Raw genomic sequence first — 12,446 nt, 5'->3', positions numbered from 1 at the left:
TCTTTGTCTGTCTCCTATGGAAGAAGTTTTGAGCTCGTGTACTGATTGTAAGTGTGATGGTTAGACTTGGTTTAGCTAGAGTTGTAATGGTTACAACTCCATTAACTGCTACTCTAGTTTGAGTTATATATATATCTATGTGGTGCTACCCTAAATTTACATGAGGTCGTACCATGAAAATTGTAAATGGTTGTTAAAGTTGCACTTTGATATGAGTTGTGGACTTCACTGATGGATCTTTGTTGGATTAATTTCCTCTTCAGTGATCTCATTACTGAGAAAACTCTCATCCTACTGCATGCACACTGACAAAATGGAGGAGGCCCCCAACAAGAGGAACGCACTGGCCTGCCTCATGGATGATGTCTTTGTCAAGATCCTCCGTTGCCTCCCCGTCTGCTCCTTGTTCTGTTGCAAATGTGTCTATCACTCCTAGAAATGCCTCATCTTGGATAACCATAAGTTGATGCCCTAGACTATGGCCGGCTTCTTCTATGATGGAATCTATGGCCAACAAAACTTCACCAGCATCACCAGTGTTTACCCCTCTTTGTCCTTCTTGCCCTTCACCATGAACAATGTAGTTGTCTTAGATTGCTGTAATGACCTCATCCTATGCTGGTGCCTTAGGGCTGATGGATACCGCTATGTCGTCTGCAATACGACAACCCATAAGTTGAAGGTATTGCCACCTAGAATCCATTCTGTTGGTGAGCTCGATTGGGCTTCGATCCGATAGCCTCCTCACACTTCCATGTGTTTGAATATATGGAGGGGGATGGTCAGTGCATGGGTGTGAACATCTACCCATCTAAACTATAGCATGGATCTTTAAGGAATCTAAATGGGACAAGGAGGCTAAGTTGACATTTTCAAAATCAGCAACTGTGTTTCTTAACGGTTGTCTGCACTATATTGGGTTCTGTGAGGGTTACCGTTGTATACTTGTTGTGGATATGGAGAGAAAGATATGGAGGAAAATTCCTAACATGCCATGTGGTTTTTCACGCTCCATCCATCAAGCTCAGGGTCACTTATGTCAATGTACTATTGGTTGTCGCAATATGTCCAAGCTTTTAATCTGAATCCTTGAAGACTATGGTACTACTAATAAATGGACATTGAAGCATACTATTAGCCTACATAAGTTGTTTGGAAAGACTAAGAAACAAATGGGTTACTTTGATTTTGAGTCATGCTACACATCGGTTATAGTTCACCTAGAATGGAATTTGGTTTTCTTTGTTGGGGTTAGAGTGGAAAGAGCCATCGTCGCATATAACATGGACAACAGAAAAAGCTCATGTCATCCCTACACATTACATTCTATATGGTAGACGTGACATCCTACTAGAAATCATTGGTAGACCTTACTATCTTCCCTATGTTCCCTTGTTCTCAGAGTTGGAGTCATTAGCAAAGTAGTAAATAAAGCTGCATTTGATATATCTCTCTGTCATGACATGTTTAAGTGGATCAATGTTGTTTGATTGTCTATGGACATGTTAATTTCCTCTTGGATGGATGTTGTCATAATTTTGCAGCAACTTTAACTTGTTTGTAATGTGAGCTAAGGTCTGTGTAGTGTGTCAGACGTGTTCAAACCTATAGAGGTCGGACTTTCTTGCGTGTGCAGTAACATTTCAACACCAATGGCTCCTCTTTGTTCCCAAAAAAACACCAATGGCCCTTTTGTGGTAGTTATATATTAACCACCACGATCTATTCCACAACTCCGCTTGTTTTCCTTCCTTCCCCGAGCCCTCCCATTCCCACTGTAGATTTAAAATCGCCAGGAACGTGCGGTTGCCTTCTCCAAACCTACTTCACTCTTAGCCACCACTATGGTGAAGGGCGAGACTTCTTTGAAGCGTGCACAGGAGGGGGATGACGCTGTGCCCATGGTGAAGGGGGATGACGCCATGCCTGTGGTGAATCAAGATGAAGCTCTGATGGATCCCTTTGGAGATAGGGACTATTGGGCCATCGGCATCATGAGTAAGGCTTTCTTGAAGATCAAGCATGTGCTACAGAACACCGGTCTAGGCACCCTCAACCCGCCTCGGGAGGAAAAGGTGAGCAGTTAAGTCTTCTTTTTTCACCAACTCACCGATGTTCTGGAAGAACTGCCAGCCTACCTAAACAAGAATCATGCAGACAACACATCTCACGTTATACATGGAAACCTATTTCATACGAATACATTCATTGAATCCCTAAAGGAAACAAATAAAATTAAAACTAGTTGACATCTGTAAGCATGATTTTAGTTAGTGTTAATCAACGAAAGGGGAAAACCACTCATGACTAAAGTACTACTACTGATACAAATGTTGTGATCGAGTGCACGCCATAGGCAATAGTTTTACTCATAGCTCTATATTGTATAGTTCCCAACGAAATCAAATGTGCTGCATTTGGACTTTCTTGCAAGTGCAGTAAAATATGAGAGTGAAGCGAATGCGGTAGGAAAGCTGGACATAAGAAGTGAATCGAGAAAAATAGTTTTTGACCACCATGACACGCTTGAGACTTGAATGCCTGATGCGGTTGTGATAGTCTTTTCTGTACTTATTTCACTCCAATCCAAGCAGTCACAACAGTCGAGGGGAAGACCGATTGCTAGTATGACCCTTTATACTGTCCTATGAGATTAAAATATGCAACGGGTAGACTTTCTTGCATTCGTAGTAAAAGTCAACAGCTATGGCTCCTCTGTTCTGCATTAAATTGAGGTGAGACTTATTCAGATGAACTCCTCGCTGCATGGTTCTTTCAAGTTCAACAAATTTTATCAAAGACATGAGTTGGCTTTAACAAAGATCAAAGGCACTCATGAATGTTTAGCAAATTAAGTTTCAGATCAAAGACAACCAGAAAGAAACCTGTAGTGAAAAGAAACCAGCTACAAAATGACCAAATGACCTAAGCTACACCACGCTCAACAAAGTTTAACCCACCTAATACAAAGTGCAACAAAAGTTCACACAGACAAGCATTGCTCGCATACTCTAGTTAAATGAAGATAAACATCATGAACAATGATACGGTGTTGATCCACCTCCAAAGGGGGATCTGGTGGGTGAGAGACCACGCCAATGAGAGGTATCTATCGGTGGCGGATTACCAATGTGGAAGGCCTCTGGGGCCTCCCCGTCGATGGACGACCTCGTTGGCTCCGCCATGGTCCTGGTAGGAGGCGCCGGCGGCGTAGTAGGGTGGAAGGCAAAAGCTTTGGGATGGAATCAGGAGCTCTAGAGAGAGAAGTCATTAGGTGTATAACCTTCCCTCTCGCCCCTTGTCTCTGTTGCTATAGTTTGGGGGCCGTCGACCACCCCATGACCAAGACATTTGCATGGGTGGGCGGTGGGGCTTCGCCCCATCATGTCAATGCGATAGGCTGAAAGCAACGTCCCCTGCTGTAATAGGCTGCTGACGCCACCCATGTGTGCGCGCCTGTGCGCGAATGCAGGAGCACGTCATCCGGGTAGTCAAGATTTCAGATGGCCGGACCTTGTGTGATCCTATGAAGTATAAAAATTCTGAATAAAAATAATCTTTAAGGCATGGTTCTTGTAAGTTCAATCAATCTTATCAAATACACAAAAAAGACGAGTTGGGTTCAACACAGATCAAAGCCACTCATGACTAAACTACTACTATTGATACAAATGTTGTGACTGAGTGCACTCCGTAGGCAATAGTTTTACTCACATCTCTATACTGTATAGTGTCCAACGAGATGAAATGTGTCGCATTCAGACTTTCTTGCAAGCGCAGTAAAATATGAGACTGAAGCGAATGCGGCAGGAAAACTAGACACAAGAAGTGAATCAAGAAAAAGAGCTTCTGTCGTGCTTGAGACTTGAATGCCTGGTGCAGTTGTGATAGGTCTTTTCTGTACTTTATTTGATTCCAATCCAAGCAGTCACAACAGTTGAGGGGCAGACTGAAGAGTGAAGAGTCAGCGTGAGTTATTTCCCAACTACTTGCATCACCATTACTTGCACTTCTCCATCTTCGGTTGGCCTATTTAACCTAGGTCTAGATGCACCTCTTGGGCTCAATCCACACACTCTTGAATCCATACGCTCATGAGCCAATCATCTTTATTCATCGTCTAGAGGTGCTTTGTCTTCCTCCTTGCAACTCTCACGGCCTGGGCCATGAGAGGTTCAAGATGGAGATAAAGCACCTCATAGGGATGCTAGTATTTGTAGAAAGCCTTCAAGATTGAGTGCTTTAGATTCCATAATCTTGTTGCACTTGAGCATCGAGATGCAAATCTACATCCTTCGATCCTTAGAGGTAGCAAGATTATGGAATATAAAGCATCTCACTGAGATGCTGGCGCAAGTTTTGCGAGGTGCTCCTTCTTAATCCTTTGCAAGGTGCTGCCGTTGAATAGGAGCTTGACCTTGATGATTGCAGATCTTCTTGTAGATTTTGTGTTAATAGAAGATTTGTAGTCATCTGGTTCTCTCCTATTCAGGGGCTCCATACTCGATTGGGGGTGCTTCAAGTTTGTGAGGTGCTCGTTCTTTAAGATTGGGTGCTTAGAGCATCTCCAGCAGACCTTACTACCGTCTCTATGTTCCCTTATTCTTGAAAAATTAGTAGAGGAGTAAATAAAGTTCCATTTGATATATGTCATGTTTGCATGGTGCACTAAAGTCTGGCCCATGTTGTTTCTCAGCGGCCGGACAATCCTACGCACCGACCCAGATTTAAAAACAGGGCCCAAACTTAAAGTTGTAAATGACATAGTAACAAGCATCACAGGAAAATGAGGAAAAACGAGATTTGCTCGTATGAACTCATCGCTGCATGGTTCTTGCAAGTTCAACAAATTTTATCAAATACATGCAAATAAGAGGAGAGCAGTGCCATCGCACTAGTCAATGTTATCCAACTACTACCAAGACATACTAGTTCTAACTATAGATGATTAACATGACTTCATACTAGTTCTAACTACAAATGATTAACATGACATCTACAAGGTAAACCTAGTCATGACTACTTGTACTACTGATACGTCCTATAGATCAAGGGTCGAGGCGGGCGTGCAGGATCTGCTCCATGTTCAGCTTCGTTAAGATGCCATTGGCAGCTAGATGGAGGCTCTCGATGAGATCATTGATCTCATTGTCATCTGATCCCAGCGAAAAACCCTGCTCCACCACCCGGACATTCACTGCCTCACCAAACTGAAGCTGGGCAGCGGCCAACGCTATGGTAGCCGCTTGAAGAATGGCTTCGGACACCACAACCGCCTTGTCTTCTTGTGCCTGGGCAGCTTCCTGCTGGGCCATGACAAGTGCAGTGCGCGTGGCCGCCAAGTCACCACGCAGCATGTCGCCGTGCAGCCTGAACGCACACAACAACGCTCGAACCTTGTGGTAATGCTTCAATAACTTATGGTATTTTTCGTCGCCTAAAGATTTGCCCACTTTAGAACCAGAGGGTTGTGCGGGGACAGACAGGCTCAGTGGTGGCGAACGATGATAGGACGACTCTCCGGCACCACCGGTGGGAAGCCGCACGACGGGGGGCGACGCCGCCATGGAGGAATCGTTGCACAATGCAAGACAAGTTCAAGCCTAGATGATAAGGGAGAAAGCGATCAGATTTAGAAGGCAAACGATTAACCAATCTAATCGGTGCTGCATGGCACGGAATCGCTAGTGGCTTCCCCCATCGATGATCCAGCCCTAGTTCCTTGCCAGCGCATGATGCCAGGCAATCTTCTTGTCGACGACATACATCCTGTGTGGGCGGAGCTTGGCCCAAGTGAGGACATGCTCCCTGACAAAGGACTGTGTCCAACCATGAGGCACACTTTGTGGGCAAAGGGGGCACGCCAACAAGCCATAGCGGCTGGTGCGTAGCATCAGCTTCTGGCTCTCAGGGACGGGAGTTATGTACCTATGCCGACGATTGTCCTCCAAGTCTATTGTGATGTAGCTCGGAGAGCGCTCGGACATGTCCTCGGCGGACGGTGAGTGGGAGCACGAGGATACATGAGACCCGCTTGTGACGTGGGCCAGCAAGAACAGAGGAGGCCATGCAGCCTACGACGACAGCAAAGTGGAGCGCACTGGGAGTGGCGGTGGTGAGGGAACCATCATTGCCGGTGGCACCAGCATCGTTGTTGATGGCGACAAGGAGAGCAATGGCAGTCTAGGAGATGGCAGGCGGGAGTGCAACAAGAACACCTCTCTCCTAGGACTAGACGTCGATGCCGCCTCCGCCGATGAAGCAGGGCACACCATTAGCCCTGCCTCCTCTGAAGCAGGGAGAGCTAGTACATTGGAGGAAGAGGGGACCAGAGCCGGGTGACCTTTCCTCGACTTACGCTTCATGGGCACGGCCTTAGTGGGAAGCGATGGGGAGGCGGAGTTCGAGACTTTGCGAGGCGAGGCAAGGGTTTTTTGCGCAATGCAAGGTGGAATCAAACAATGGGAGTGAGGCCAGGCTTTATGTATACAAGAAACAGGTAATCGTCATTTCAACACCAATGGATCCTCTGTTCTGCATCACAAGTAAATAGTCAAACTTAAAATTGTAAACGACATAGTAACAAGCATCATAGGAGTGTGAACTCCTTGTTGAGATACTTTATGTTGCTTGAACATTATCTGAACCCTATGCCTGGTAGTAATCTTTTATGTCCTGCTCTCATCTGGCGATATGCATGTCTGCTTGTCATTGTTCCAGCTATTCACACCAATGATTGGTGCTGCTCTCACCCGATGGTCCTAGTGACTTTGGGTCTCTCTTTTATTCCACATGTTTTTATCGATGAACACACGTAATTGACATATTCTTTGTTGGAACATTCGTGGAATCAATGCTTCGGAAAAATGGGATGTAGTAAGAGATAAAATTGAGGAAAGTTCTTGTTCTGTGATCTATTTACAAGAAAGAAAATGAGAGCATTTTGATATTTCTTACATCCAAAAGTTTGCTCCAAGACATTTTGATAGTTTTGATTTCATCCCCTCAATTGGTGCTTTGGGGGGATTCTTGTTATCTGGAACAATGCAATTTTCAATGGTGTCGTACTTGACAAGCAGCGGTTTGGCATAACTATAAACTTTATAGGTATGCATAATGGAGAAGTATGGAAGTTAACAACTGTTTATGGTCCTTGTGATGACCCGACAGCGGTTTGGCATAACTATAAAATGTACAGCTTTGCAAAATAAACACAAGACAACATAACTCGTGGAACGGATTAGGAAAATAAAAAGTTAGCGGTTAGCCATCTAGGAGTCAGTTGTTCTGGAATCAATCATCCGAGGGTTAGTCGTTTGAGATTACTTAATGAATTTCTAATCAAGATTTTGGCATGACTTCCAGCCTAATTCTTTTTAATTTCCTCTCTTGATTTGGACAGCACTACCACTCTTAAGCAGCACCTCTTCCTCTCTTTCTCAAGATTTTAGCACTACTTTCACACTCAAACTTCCTCACACTCTTTCTTTCTCCAACACTACTTCTACCAAAGGAAATTCAACTACGAAATTTATGAACTAGAATTTCGAGCTTAGAAGCTGATTTTGTGTTGTGTTAGAGGCTAAGAGTAGTAAGGAAGGAGTGGGATTTATAGAGGGGGAGGTTGCAGGCCGGCCGGCCCCACATCATGGCCAAATGGCATCTCCATTTTCCTGGTGGATCCTTTGGTTCGCGGTTAAGTAAGTGAAGTGCTCCTTTTGGTGGGAATGTGCTCTAGATAGTGTAGAGTGAAAATGAGTGGGAAAGGAGGTGATGGAAGTGATGTATGGTGATTATGGAGGTGATGGTGGTGGGTCCCAAGTGTCTATGGGTCCCAGTGCCTGTATTTCTACCGTATACATGTATAAGAATGCAATGCAAAATTACTTTTGTGAAACTATGAAATATGAGAAGATGAATGATGATATATACATTTTTATATATTTTTACGCCACCACAGTAAATATTTCTTATGGGGTTTTTACGCTCCGTAAAAATTATTTACATGGGCTTGAATTTTTAGTATGCCATGATGTGAATTGTTTATTTCATTTTTCTAATAAAAGTTTTAAGAAGTAAATATGCCAAAGTAAAAATATAATGTGAAAAGTAAATATGGATAACTACCGAGTTACCTCCCGGCGAGGGTTCAGAATTTTGAGTCCATCGAACCGGACTCCTCCATTCGGGTTCATTCTACGGTTGCATTAGTCGGTCCCGAAGATGGAGACCTTAACGGTTGCACTTGCTTCTCATGTCATTCCAAATTGGAGCATTGTTCTGGTCTTGGCTTGAAAGCGAACCGCTCTTCCTTTCTGTTAATATGGAATTTGATCTCTCTGGCTCCGACATTAATGTGCGCATTTGTAGTGCTCAGGAAGGGTCTCCCAAGAATGAGTGGTGTCTTCATGTCCTCCTGCATGTCATGTACCACAAAATCTATAGGAACAAAGAAATTTTGTATTTTTACCAGAATATTCTCAGCGATTCATGCAGGGTAGCGGACCAATTGGTCAGCTAGTTGCAAACACATCGATGTTGGTGTGAGTGTTGAATGGTTGAGCTTGTTGAAGACCTTCTTGTGCATGACACTGAGGCTTGCTCCAAGATCACATAAATTATTCTCAAAGTTCTGGCTCCTGATTGAACAATCGATAGTGGGACATCCTGGATCCTTCTTCTTGATAGGTGCTGTGTTTAGGATGGCAGCACTACACTTCTCCATTAACTTGATTACCTCAGTGGAGGGCAGTGGTCTCTTATTGTTGAGGATATCTTGGAGATACTTCGCGTAGGTAGGCACCTGTATGGCATCTAGCAACGGAATATTGATATATAGCTTTTGAATTACCTCTACAAACTTACCAAACTGCTCGTCCATTTTGGCTTTTCTATTTCTATGTGGAAATGGTGGGAAGGTTCTATCATGGAAATCTCATTGTAACTCTTGCTCTTGTGGCCCATTTTCATCCTCGTCCTTTTTCTTCTCTTCCTATACTACCACTGGTGTCTTACCTGTCCTTGTCGGATATGGTGGATCACGAGTAGACTTGCCACCTCTTGTGGTTATGGTATTAACCATCTCAAGGTTAGTGGCAAAAGGAAGAGCAGCGACCAACTGGGCTAATTGAGATTCTATCTTTTTATTATAGCTAAGTTGGTCTTGTATGGCAGAAGAAACATTATCCATTTTAGTGTTTATATTTTCTAGGACCTTATCATTAAAAGCAAGCTTCTTAGAATTATTCTCATTAATCCTAGCTTGTTCTAAGATTAAGTCTCTTAAGGATAGTTGTTTAGAATTAGAAGAATTATAGTAATTACCTAGGTACTTATCTTGGTAATTTAACCGTTGTTATTGATTTCATTCTTGTCTCTGTTGTTGTGGAGCAGAATTATTGATGACGATATTCACATCCTCCTGATATTCAGGGAATTCAACCCCCAAATATTCTCCACAGGTGTTTTGAGCATTTGAATACATCTTGAATGGTGTGACGATCTCTCTTGTAATTGGCTCGTTATTCAAGCCAATTCAACAAGACGTCCATCTTGGTTGACAGTGCACACACCTCTTCTGGTACTTCTTCACTCTTATTGCATGATTGAATATTGCATGATGACCAGCCTTGATTAGAGTCTATCTTTTCCATAAGAGTTTTAGCTTTTCTAAGGGTGAGTGACATAAATGATCCTCCAGTAGTGGCATCAAGTTGTTCATGGGCTTTCTGAGTTAATCCATGATAAAAATTTTGCATGAGCTACCAATATTCCATTCCATGATGAGGGCAATCTGAAACATATTCTTGAAAACATTCCCATGCTTCTGAAATGGTCTCTCCTTTCTGCTGTTGGAAATTTGAAATCTTTCCTCTTAAGGTATTGGTCTTGCCTACAGAGAAAAACTTTTCTAGGAAGACCTTTGAACACTTTGCCCATGTATTGATGTGATCTTTGTTGGTGCAGAACCATTGCTTCGCTCTTCCCACAAGTGAGAATGGAAAGAGGCAGAGTAGTACGATGTCTTGAGCAACGTCCTTGATGACGACCGTGCTACTTATCTCCAGGAAATTCTAAAGATGAGCACTAGCATCTTCATGTGCCTTTTCCGCTGAATGGGGTAGCTTGCACCATGTTGATGAGGCTTGGCTTGAGCTTGAACTCAAGATTATTGGTTTTGAGTGTTGGTTCAGTGTGAATGTTCTCGGTGCTTAGAGCAGAGAATGCACGTAGAGTCTTGTCAGCCATAGCTTCAGAAACTGGTGTTGAGCTTCCTCTTGATTTGGTTGATTCTGATTGATAGAAATTGTTGAATCACAACCAATCCTGCAATACCCTGTGAAAGATATCAACAAAGACAAAACAAGGGTAAGCCTGCTAAAGTAGAGGTTATGATTTTATCAATAAGTATTTATTTGGTCAATTCTCTTAGCCATGTGCCCCTCCCCGGCAACGGCGCCAGAAATGCTTGTTGACATTTCTTAGCATCACTCTTAACTAAGTTGTCATCCCTAGCATGATGCCAGAAATGCGTTGTTGGTAATTATGAGAACACTTGTAAACTATATATATAAGGTATCCGAAAGCGCACAGATAATTTACCATTGTAGCATTTCACCCGGGAGTATACTGAGTATCATTATTTATATTTTATCCATAGGGAGGAGCTATGGGGTTGTGTTGGCATAGAGATATTGACAAATATATATACTTATGATAAAACCACTCTCATACTATGGCAGGGGTAAGTCAAGTGATAAATAAATGATAAGTGTAAGGTAATAATGGTATTCTAGAGAGAGAAATAGATACTCATAAAATGTTGTAAGGCTAAGCAGGAGATTCATTAAGAGCAAAAGATTCCTAAGTCATTACTTATCTACTACTCCCTCCGTCCCACTAATAAAACTACATCTACCATTCAAATTTTTTCCCAAAATAAAGGTCACCTGTAACTATCACATCAAACTATACCAGCCACAGGTGAGATCAGAAAAATAAAAAAAATAATTAATTTATGTCGCAAATAAAAAAGAAAGAAAGAAGAGAACCAACGACCTCGTTGGACTCGAAGGCTCTCGTGAGCTCTCCAGAAGCTCCTCGTCTCGTTCACAAGAACGTAGCTTCATTCTCCCGTTCAGCCTTCCGCGCCGAGGGTGCGGATCTCATTCCGCATCGCTGCGCCACCGTTCTGTGCGTGCCCACTCCTTCCCCTTCCCCGGATGGCCTCCACCTAGTCTACAGCGGCCGTCCAGCGCGAAGGCCACGTGCAGCCGTTGTAGCCCCACGGGGGGGGGGGGGGGGGGCAGCCGGCGAGCACCCCTGTCGCCGGCGCTGCCCAGTACCACGCTGCCACCATCGAACTCCTCCGTCACCTCTCCGACGTCGTGGCCCAGGCAGCTCCGTCCGCTCCGCACATTCGCAGGTTGTGGAAGAGGAGGCGGAGATGGGCAATGGCGCGTGGAGACGCGGGAAGGGCGACATCGACGCGACTTCTACGGAGGAGGCGGTGGAGAGGTGCGGCATGTCATGGACGCGGCGATGTAGTGCGAGCAGTGAGAAGGGGAGGTAGATGGACCGAAGATTGGATTGGGATTGGGTGTTGGCCGAAGCTCGACCAAGACGGCGGTGGAAGATATTTCGTAGGGGCAATTTCGTAATTTTACCTTCTTCTTGGTTTCCGCGCCAGAACCTAGATGTGCAAATATTAGTGGGACGAAGGGAGTAAGTCTTTTGTACACCCAAGTATATACACTCTCATCTATAGTATAACTAACTTTGGATCTATGCATAAGGAACATTACTAAGGAAGATTAAGAACAGAGCTTGTCTTCCTTCGCAATTATGTTCTACATGCTCTACAAACGGGGAGTGGACTATAAATGACTCAACGGGAGTGTCACATCCGCGATCTACCACATGACCCAGTGTGCAGAAGGCATCCGCAGGCAAACAATATCTAAGCACCATGCTTACATAATGTCGACCACTTAACTCGCTCGAGTATTGAGCTAAGAGCTTTGCGAACATATGCATGTATTCATCATCAATCATACTATATCAAGCATACAACTAGAGCAAACTAGGAACATAATAAATAACAACAAAATATTGAAGTAGCACAAAGTCATAAATAAAGAGATACAATGGCTATACCAGTCTCTAGACGGTAGATCCGGAATCCTGAGCGATAGCCCAAACTCTACTTGAACCTTGCTAGCTAGCCTATACTAAAAACTTAAAGAATTGGAGCTCTATTCTCTTCTCTCTTGAAACCCTAATTACTGGTCTAATCTTGACTTATGGCAGCGTGCTCTAGAGGGGGGTAGGGGCTGGTTATATAGGTCGGAGCGTCCAACGTGAGCCCTTGGATCAAACCGACTTAAAGGGCAATGTAGATGCATCCTAGGAGGCGGTGGGAAACCGACATATGAAGGGGGCTGACA

The 12,446-nt window shown here is 43.9% G+C and overlaps 1 non-coding gene across 1 annotated transcript; it reads left to right on the top strand.

Annotated features, from left to right (window-relative positions):
* Positions 1 to 9,774: 9,774 nt before the first annotated feature.
* On the top strand, positions 9,775 to 9,881 carry LOC136478564 (small nucleolar RNA R71). Its single transcript, XR_010764288.1, has one exon. It is a non-coding gene; the product is annotated as a small nucleolar RNA R71 (small nucleolar RNA).
* The last annotated feature ends 2,565 nt before the right edge of the window (positions 9,882 to 12,446 follow it).

Source organism: Miscanthus floridulus, chromosome 8 (assembly GCF_019320115.1).
Source record: "Miscanthus floridulus cultivar M001 chromosome 8, ASM1932011v1, whole genome shotgun sequence".
In the NCBI taxonomy this organism is placed as follows: Eukaryota; Viridiplantae; Streptophyta; class Magnoliopsida; order Poales; family Poaceae; genus Miscanthus; species Miscanthus floridulus.
Note: the sequence above shows the minus strand (reverse complement) of the source record. Positions and strands in the feature narration are given on the sequence as shown.